Consider the following 9,008-nt stretch of genomic DNA (forward strand, 5'->3'; position numbering starts at 1 on the left):
TAGAGGTAGAACAATGATTTCAATTAACCAGACCCCTCAGAGTACCCCTGGCCCTAACCACCAACTATAGAATATACATTGTCTGGTACCCTACATATGTAGCAGAGAACAGCCTCAACTCACATCAGTGGAAAGGTAAGCACTTGGTCCTTTAGATGCTTGATGTCCTAGAGAAGAGCAATTCAGAGAACAGTGATTCTAGATGGGTGAGGCAAGAATGATTGGGAGAGTTGGGGAGGCACCCTCTTAGAAACAAAGAGGAGGAGTATGTGGTGGATGGAGTTTATTAACAGGATCTGGAAAGGGGTTAATATTTGAAATGAAAACAAATACAATGGTTAATAATAATAATAATAATAATAATAATAATAATAATAATAATAATAATAATTATAAAGGAGTGGTATTTTCCATACATTATTTTACTGCTCAGGTTAGCTTGGAACACTTATTGTTCCCTAGATGCATATTTATTCCTACAGTTCCTGATTGCTTGTTTCTCTGAGGAGTGTAGCCTTAGATCTTTCTCTTCATTCAAAGAAGGCATAACACTTAACTCCTTTCTCCAAGCAAGGGAGATTGTAGATATGTCTGTAAAAGGCGGGAGGTATTTGCACAATCTAATTGGGGATCACCAAAAGAATTATTTAAAAGAAAAGTTTGTAATGCAAACAGTTGTATTCAATCAGCTTACCAGTATTGAAAGCATCCCAGGATTTCTAGCCAGGCAACTGCGTAAGATATCAAGAGACATTTAGAATTTCAATACATGTGACTAGAAAAAATACATTCCATTGTGTAGCATACTCAATATTTCAAAACTATCATATTGGAAAGAATATTAAGAGCTTTAGGACAAGAAAAAATAGTGATACATCTAGGCAGAAGCATCACAGTAACACCTGGAAGTCACATGGAATTCTAATATCAATCCCATGCATTCTATGCTCTATTCACATCCTCACATGTTCATTCCGTAACACAGTCAACCAGTGATTTTCTAGTCCCTGCAGTCTCTGAGGAGCAAGGGTCTGGATCAGCCTTTCCCATTTGCTTATGATGTTCCAAGACACATCACTGCACCACTGATGGCCTCCAGTTAGAGCGATTTATCCTGTTGTAATATTCGCTTGACCGCACAATGTCCTAAGCACCCCTTTCCCTTTCCATTCATGTTGCTCCTTCCAGAATCCCTTATCTCGGCCCCTGACAGAGAGCAGATAGCACTCTGGACTCAAAGGAAGAGAGTCGATAGGGTTCCTCCTCAATCAGAAAGCTTGGATGATCGCGCCACTACTACAAATACTGACAAGTGAGGCAGCTCCTGACTGGTCCGTGCAGACCTCGCGACTGCAACGTGCAGACCTCGCTATTGCCCCACGCAGACCTCGTGACTGCCCCAGCAGACCTTGTCACTACCCCGTGCAGACATCGAGACTGCCCCTTGGAGACCTCGCAACTGCCCCATGCAGACCTTGCGACTTCCCCGTGGAGACTTCGCAAGTGCCCGGTGAAGACCTCGCAACTGGTCCGTGCAGACCTCGCTACTGCCCCGTGCTAACTCGAGGACAGCCCCTATCCAACTTTGTTTCCTGAGATCAAGGTTCACTCGAGATTCCCCTGCTTTTCTTTCTGGACTTGTCCACAGTTCTCGGGAGAGAGACCCATACTCAAAGGATACAGCTCAACTGATGTTCACCAAGACTCACCTCTGGGCAAGTACATTCACTGCCCCTTACGTGGTAGTAGCCCATTCACGATTTCTTGTTCAATTTTCTTAACGACTAAACAGCCAGATGTGTGGAGAGAGGCCAGCGAGCCTCATCCGGGACTTTACCCTCTGATCATGCACTGCCGATTTCCCAGCCTCCACAGCCTGGAAGCCCCTTCAGTGTCCCCCCAAGCAGATTATAACACCGGACTCCAATGGGGGAAGCACTTCTAGGGTTCCCAGCCTCCGCCACCTGAGACTGCCTTCAGTGTCCCCGAACCAGATTACAACATCATTCCTCAATGGGGGAAGCACTTGAATAGCAGAGACCCGAGCAAGTTTGCACCTCCAGGACTACTTACATGGACTCGGCACAAGTTCAGGTGCCCAAAACCCTATGAAGACCAGAGATTCAAAAAATCTGATGCTCGTGTTAAAGAAAACCTACAGAAACTCAAAGATCATATAAAGGCTTCAGTCAGTAAGAGGGCCCTAGACCCCAGAAGGGAACTGACTGAGAACAAGAAATGGACAGTTCCACTTCCTCTGAGGGTTCCTTGGGGCATGAGTAATCCACTGACCAAGGATAGCAGATCACTGAGTAACACACTGACCAGGGATACCAGAAGATCTGCTTTACATCCTGCTACTAGAAAAAAGAGTGGCCTCATCTTTAGTGCCCATTCTTGGGAAGATGAAAAAAAAAAAAAAGCGGGTTATGTCTACTGGGTTTGAAAAAATCTGGACTTTGACGAGTTGGTAGCCAGAGTGCCTGCAACATCTACAAACCACAGTGCTGGAGAGAACAGTGAAAGTTTCAGAGAAAACCACACTGTACCTGGGCCACCTTCTGCTGACTCTTCTACTGACAAACTGGGCCAGGTAATATTCACACACATTCCAGGTTCCCAACATCATTCCCTATCTAGACATGGAGAACTTGGATCTCCCATTTTTCCCCAAGATGTTCCTATCCACCCAGGACTTTCCGGAAATAACCAAATGTTTCCAATATTCAATAGGGTTTTTCGACATTTGTCCAGGTGTCCAAAATTCTTCCCATTGATCCTTAACGGAAAATCATATGTTCTCCTCTTCCAGAAGGAGTGTTTTTTTTTTCTTCTATTTTCATTAACTTGCAAATTTATTATTTACATTTCAAATGTTATTCCCTTTCTAGGTTATAGGTTTACATTTTCCTAGCTCTTCCCACTCAGCTTCTATAGGGGTGTTCCTAACCCGATCCACCCCCATATTACTTTCCTTCACTGGGGTTTTAGTCTTGGGAGGACCAAAGTCTTCCCCTTCCACTGGTGCCACTACTAGGCATTCAGTGATACCAATGATTTTGGAGTCCCGGGTTAGTTCATGTATAGTCTTTGGGTAGTAGCATGTAACCACTAATGAAGACAAGACAATTCTCTAGATTTAGAGAGATGGAGTATGTAAAGGTTTCCACTGTGTCACAAGAGACTCTCCTGGAAAAGGCACTCTTGAAACTGGTCAATATAAGGAAAGCTGTTCAGCAGGTAGGACATGGAGGTTCTCAGTGACATCATCATCATTAGGTCCTTCCCGAAAAATATCTTGTAACCTGGAGAGCCCTAGCTCCTTCTGTGAGGTCAGAAGTGTTGTTGTGACACCACCTGCTTCTCAGATATTCCTTCAGTACATCTAGGGTTTGTAACTGGCCTTTAATTCAGAGTAAACAGCCATTTTTTAGGGAGAGCAAAGAGGATGAAAGGATCCAAGAAGAGGAGAAGGAAGCTGCCCTTCTGTCATGGTATAAAAAAGGAAGAAATACATGGTCCACTGGAGAGCTCAGTGAATCCTGGGTAGGTGTTTAGTGTGTTCCCTGAACAGACAGCATTGATCTGACCCTTCCACATATGGGAATCAAGAGCTGTGAGCCTCTCAGAAGCATCTGGACTTCCCTGTTCTTATGGTTCCTGGAAGTCAGAGAGTTTATATCATTAATTTCTTTATTCCCAAAGCCAAGGGTTGGGAAGGGCACAGTTGATTTCCTGAGAGCTCATGGACTTTTCTCTTTTTGAAAAGAAGAAAAAGGTCCTAAGGAAAAAGGGAGAGACAGGAATTGTGTCCCTAGCTCAGAGAAAACTCCTCCATGGTTTGGATACCTATATTGCAGTTTGTGTCTGACACTGATATCTGGGAGAGAGAAGTGCTTCTAGTTGAGATTTCATCATCTGTCTTTCACTAGTATTACTCTGATTACCATTCCCTTACAGTAATCCTTTAGATTTCAATAGGTGAGATTAGGTAGCAGTTTCTTTTACTTTTTCCATTTTTTTTTATTTTTTGGCAAAATTCATTGCTTATTTAATTGGATATTTCTATATTTACATTTCAAATGTTATTTTCTTTCCCAGTCTCCTGTCAATATGAGCCCTAACTGACCCCTCTCCCCTTCTTCTATAACCTCCCATACTGCACCTTGACATTCCCTTGAACTGGGAGTCAAACCTGGAAAGACCAAGGGCTTCTCCTTCTATTGGTGCCCAACAGGGTCATCCTCTGTTACATATGCAGTTGGAGCCATAATTCTGTCCATGCACAAAATATTGGGTTAGTACCAGAAATCTCTGGTTCTTTGGCATTGTTTTTCTTATGTAGTTGAAAGCCCCTTCAGTTCTGTTTGGAGCGACACTCTTGATGCCCTCCACTGTTGATGATATTATTATGGTTAGAATTTACTATCACTATTTTCATGGAAAATCCCCACCAAGCTGCAAAATAGTAATACACATTTGGTGGTAAAGAAAAAATAATACTATTTTAAAGTTGTCCTGCTGACTAATAATATGACAAACCTGTGACATTTCTGATACTTTGTGAACATCACCTTATTACCTGACCACACCAGTATTGTATGTTGGTCCTGGGTAAATGTTTCTTACTTTTCCCTGCCCTCTGTTACCCCTGTTATGGTATAAATTCAGCCTTGGAGGAAAATAAAATTGCCGCCCTGGTCAGACTCCTGTCTTAACGTCATTATTTGTCCCAAGAACCCTTGTCCCAATTCTATTCCAGGCACCCTCTGATCTCTCACTTACAAAAGGCACCCAAGTTGCGGCTCTTTGAAGGTGTCCTGGAGGAGAAAGTCTTTCCCTATTAATAGGCTGGTCTGTCTTCTTTGTTTGTGGAAGACTTTGCTCCTTCTTGGACCTTTGGCTCCCACCCCTAACCCCCTCCCAGAGCTATTGCTGAGTGATGGGACAAGCATTCTACTCTCAACTTTTGTGACAGGACACAGAGAGTCATTCAGGACACAAAGAATAGGGCTATGGGGTCTTAAAGCACTTTGGTGCATCACAGGGACTGTGCTTCCTCCAGACCACAATTGGTTAAGAGATCAGAGGTAAGCTTGAGCAAGTCTGTGTTTTGTGTTCTGTGTTACTTTCTGTTTTGTCTCTGTGTCATGTTTCGCCTTTGTTTCATGCTGACTTGTGTTGTATGCCCCGCTGTCTGAAGGGTTTGAGTCCCAACTGGAGAAGTTTTAGAGTCCACTTGGTGGTCGCTATTGGTCCTGTAAGGGGCTTATGGCTGTGACAGGTCGACTTGCTTGTTGTCACAGGCCAGAGAGGATGCTCTAGGAGGGGAAAGGAATATAGAGGACACTCTAGAGTCACATTGGGAGGTGGGATCAGATGTTCTGCCTCATCCCAGAAACAGCTAAGGTTAAGCTGCATTTTGGGCCAGGTATTGAAGGTAATGGGCATCTGTGGAATTCACTTATAGAATGCTTTTTCTTGGTCTTGTTTGTCTAGTTTTTTTCTTTGGTATTGTCGAGTGTCTTTTTTGGCTGTTGTTTCATTTTTGGACTTGGACTGATGATAGTGTTTGAAATCATGGAACTGTTTGCTTTCTTTCTCAAGAAGTTTTACTTGGTCTACTTGGTGCTTAACTTGGAAATAATTTGCTTGAGAGAAATTGTTTTCTGCCAGGGAACCTGCCTTATCTGCTGGCCCTATTGCAAGTGAGGAGTTGGTCTTCAGCATTAAGTCACCTTCCTTGTTAGTCATCATTGACATACACAGTGCCTCTGATCCTATTCCTGCAGCAGTCAGTTCTTTCCCCTGTGGTCAAAATGCCCCAGGTTGGGAATCAGGGTAGTCCCAAAAATAGTTTCAGAAAGAGTCTGCAGCAGACTGTGAGGAACTTCTTTGTGCCAGACAGAAAAGGCTTTACTCTAGGATGACAAGAGGAGAAAGTCTTAGCACCGGCTCTTCAGCTTACTCCAACTGGAGGCTGTGGCCACGGTCAGGATCAATGTTTTCTTTTTCATGGCCCTCTAACTCAGTGAGGCGGCTTGGTGAACGGCTACCACTGCAGTCCTTGGAGGGCTATACTTCTATTAAAGATCAGTACTCCAATGTTAGTAATCTATTTATTGGTTGTAAGAGTCCGGAAACCCAACACAATTGTGACCAATGCCTCAGGAATGGTAGCCGAAAGCGTCCTTAAAACCAATTGCCTGTAACTATAGTTTACTCTATGATATCTGAGGCTTCAATCGGATAACACCCCCTGGGCAAGCCCCCCTTCAATTCTCAAATGCTATTTTCTCCTGGTCTTTTGGCGCAAGGTCATCTAGCATGTATGACAGCCTGGAAGAAACTTCCCCCTTAAAGTAGACGAACCATACAATTATTTTATCAGCCACTTGGCATCTAGCACTCAGTTCTTAACCATCTCTCTATCCTTTTGTTATTAATTCTTACTGGAAGCCTAGTGTCCTTCAGAGGCTGGGTCTCTTGATAGGCAGAGCCACTGAGCTGACTCTAAGGAGCTGAGCTGAGCTCAGGACAATCAAAGTCCAGAGAGACAGCCGGTAACAAACCAGCTGCCACTCTGCTCTCATTTTTGTTTCACAGGCACAAAGCTTGTGCCTGATTATGGGCTGGCCTTTTTGCCCCAAGAAAGCTGGCCCATTTAGCTATATGACTGAATGCTATTTGTCACCTATCTGGTTGTTCCACGTGCTCTCACCATGTTACCCCCTAGCATTCTTGCCTGGCACCTCACCGCTGTTCTTAAGAATTTTATCACCCAAGACACTCTGTAATTTGACTTAAAATATATCCCATCCTGCTAATATGGATGTCCCAGATTCACATTCTGAAGGTACTAATTTTAAAACAAGGGATGGTACATTCCCTTAAATATTAAATTGATATACTTGGGGTCTTAGAACGTTTCAATCAGAGGTTGATACAGAGATTATAATTACTTTAAAATTGTTAAAAGATACAGTGCATTCTTACTGACCTGCTTTTGGGCAAAAAGATCCAAAGAAGGAGCCCAGCGAGGCACTTAACATGGCGTAAGGTACACGCGACTTCATCTACAGCCTGCATTCCACTCAAAGGACCTGCTTCCTCAAAGAACTGCATCGCTTCAAGAAGAATGAGAAACCTAACACCCACTCCAGGACAGCTAAATTATGTATTCTTCAAAAATGCAATACCATTCATAGGATTTGACTTTTTGGATAATGCAATTATGATTGTTGCAGGAACCCAAATTGTATTGTCTATTTGATTTATTTTGAGACTTTAAAAAATGTCAATCATCATGCTATTTTTCCTTCTATGTATCAACACATTATTTATTTTTCAGTTAATGATGCTGTACATTAATTATTTGGGGTTTGCTTATTCCTTATTGGACATGCATGGGATACCTATTTATCTCCTTGTCTTTTGCTTATATATTTTGGCCCTTGAACATTTAATCATTTATCATCCTTGTTAAGTAACAGGGAGATAATATAACAACAAAACCTATTCACTTATATTATCATAGGCTAACTATTGACGATGCTTTGATGAGGGTCAAGTTCACCTACAAATCTCCGTCCCAGTCCAGGGAAGGACATTTTTGTTCCTCAGTCAAATGAGGCCATCATTCTTTTTTGCCTACTGTCCTGATGCCTTTGCTGAAAAACCAAAAAATTCTCACCCCTGCGTGCAGAGCTGGACAGTCATTGATGGATAGAGAATGATATATTCATGAATAAATGGCCTAAGACAGGAGGGCCGACATTAGCTGCTGCCTTATCCCATGATGGGCCCTGGCTACAAGATTCTCTTGGCCATGTGACATATAACACCCCAAGTTAGACAGACGCAGTTTCCAAGGGGTGCATTCCAGTACATGCATGGGCACTGGTCACTTTTACATTTGAATATATGTAAATTGGAGATGTTGGTTGCAATTCCCTTGAAGCCCTCCATTGTAGATGTTATTATTATGATTAGTGTTAAGTATGACTGGGTTCATGGAAAATCCCCAGTCAGCTGCAGAAGACTAATACAAATCTGGTGGTCAAGAAGATAAAAATATGGTAATGTTGTCCTGCTGATTAATAATATGACAAACCTGTAAACTCTGTACCATCCTTTCAACATCAATCCGTGACCAAACAAATCATGTGTTTTGCCCTGCGTAAATGTTTCTTAGTTCCACCTCCCTCTGTTAACCCTCTTATGGTATAAATTCAGCCTTGGAGAAAAATAAAATTGACGCCTTTTTCAGACTCTTGTCTTGGCATCCTTCTTTGGTCCTTTGTCCCACATTCTCTTCCAGGTACCCTCAGAACCCTCACTTACACAGCATTTGTAATCCCTTCTCAAAATCTACCAACAACATATCAGTTGTCAGTAAACTAGTTTGCCACTAGCATTCACTTCTGTATTTGATATGCTCTAGCTGTCTCTCTTAGGAAGGAGCTATATCCGGTACCTGGCAGATTGCACTTCATAGCTTCATCACTCATATCCAGTTTTGAATATATATATATTCAAATATATATATATTTGGTGTCTCCTACAGCAATGAGGTTAGGTAGAATTTTAGCATGGATTGTGCGCAACTAGCTAAAGAATGTAGAATCCACAAATGACAATGGCAAATAATCTCACTCCTGTTCTTAGGAACCTATTGAGGTTGATGTTTAACTGGACCTCAAGCCATTCCTCTCACTGCCCATCCTCCTAAGTATGATGTATGGCCTGAAGAAATAATCATGGTGGGAACACAGGTAGGTAGATATGAAAGAACTGATACTTAATTGGAAATAGAACCACATTCAATAGTCAATGTTTTCCTTTGTTTTATTGATATCTGCTATTTTTTGGATAAAATAAGCATTTGGGAGTTTATCATTCGAAGTAGGTAGACAATATTTACTTTGTTATATTCATTCTATTGCTAGACCCACATTGTTGCCAAAATCAATGAAAAAAATGGAATTGGAAAACAGATTATTTGATAA

The sequence above is a fragment of the Rattus norvegicus genome, assembly GCF_036323735.1.
Source record: "Rattus norvegicus strain BN/NHsdMcwi chromosome Y unlocalized genomic scaffold, GRCr8 chrY_unlocalized_31, whole genome shotgun sequence".
Classification (NCBI taxonomy): Eukaryota; Metazoa; Chordata; class Mammalia; order Rodentia; family Muridae; genus Rattus; species Rattus norvegicus.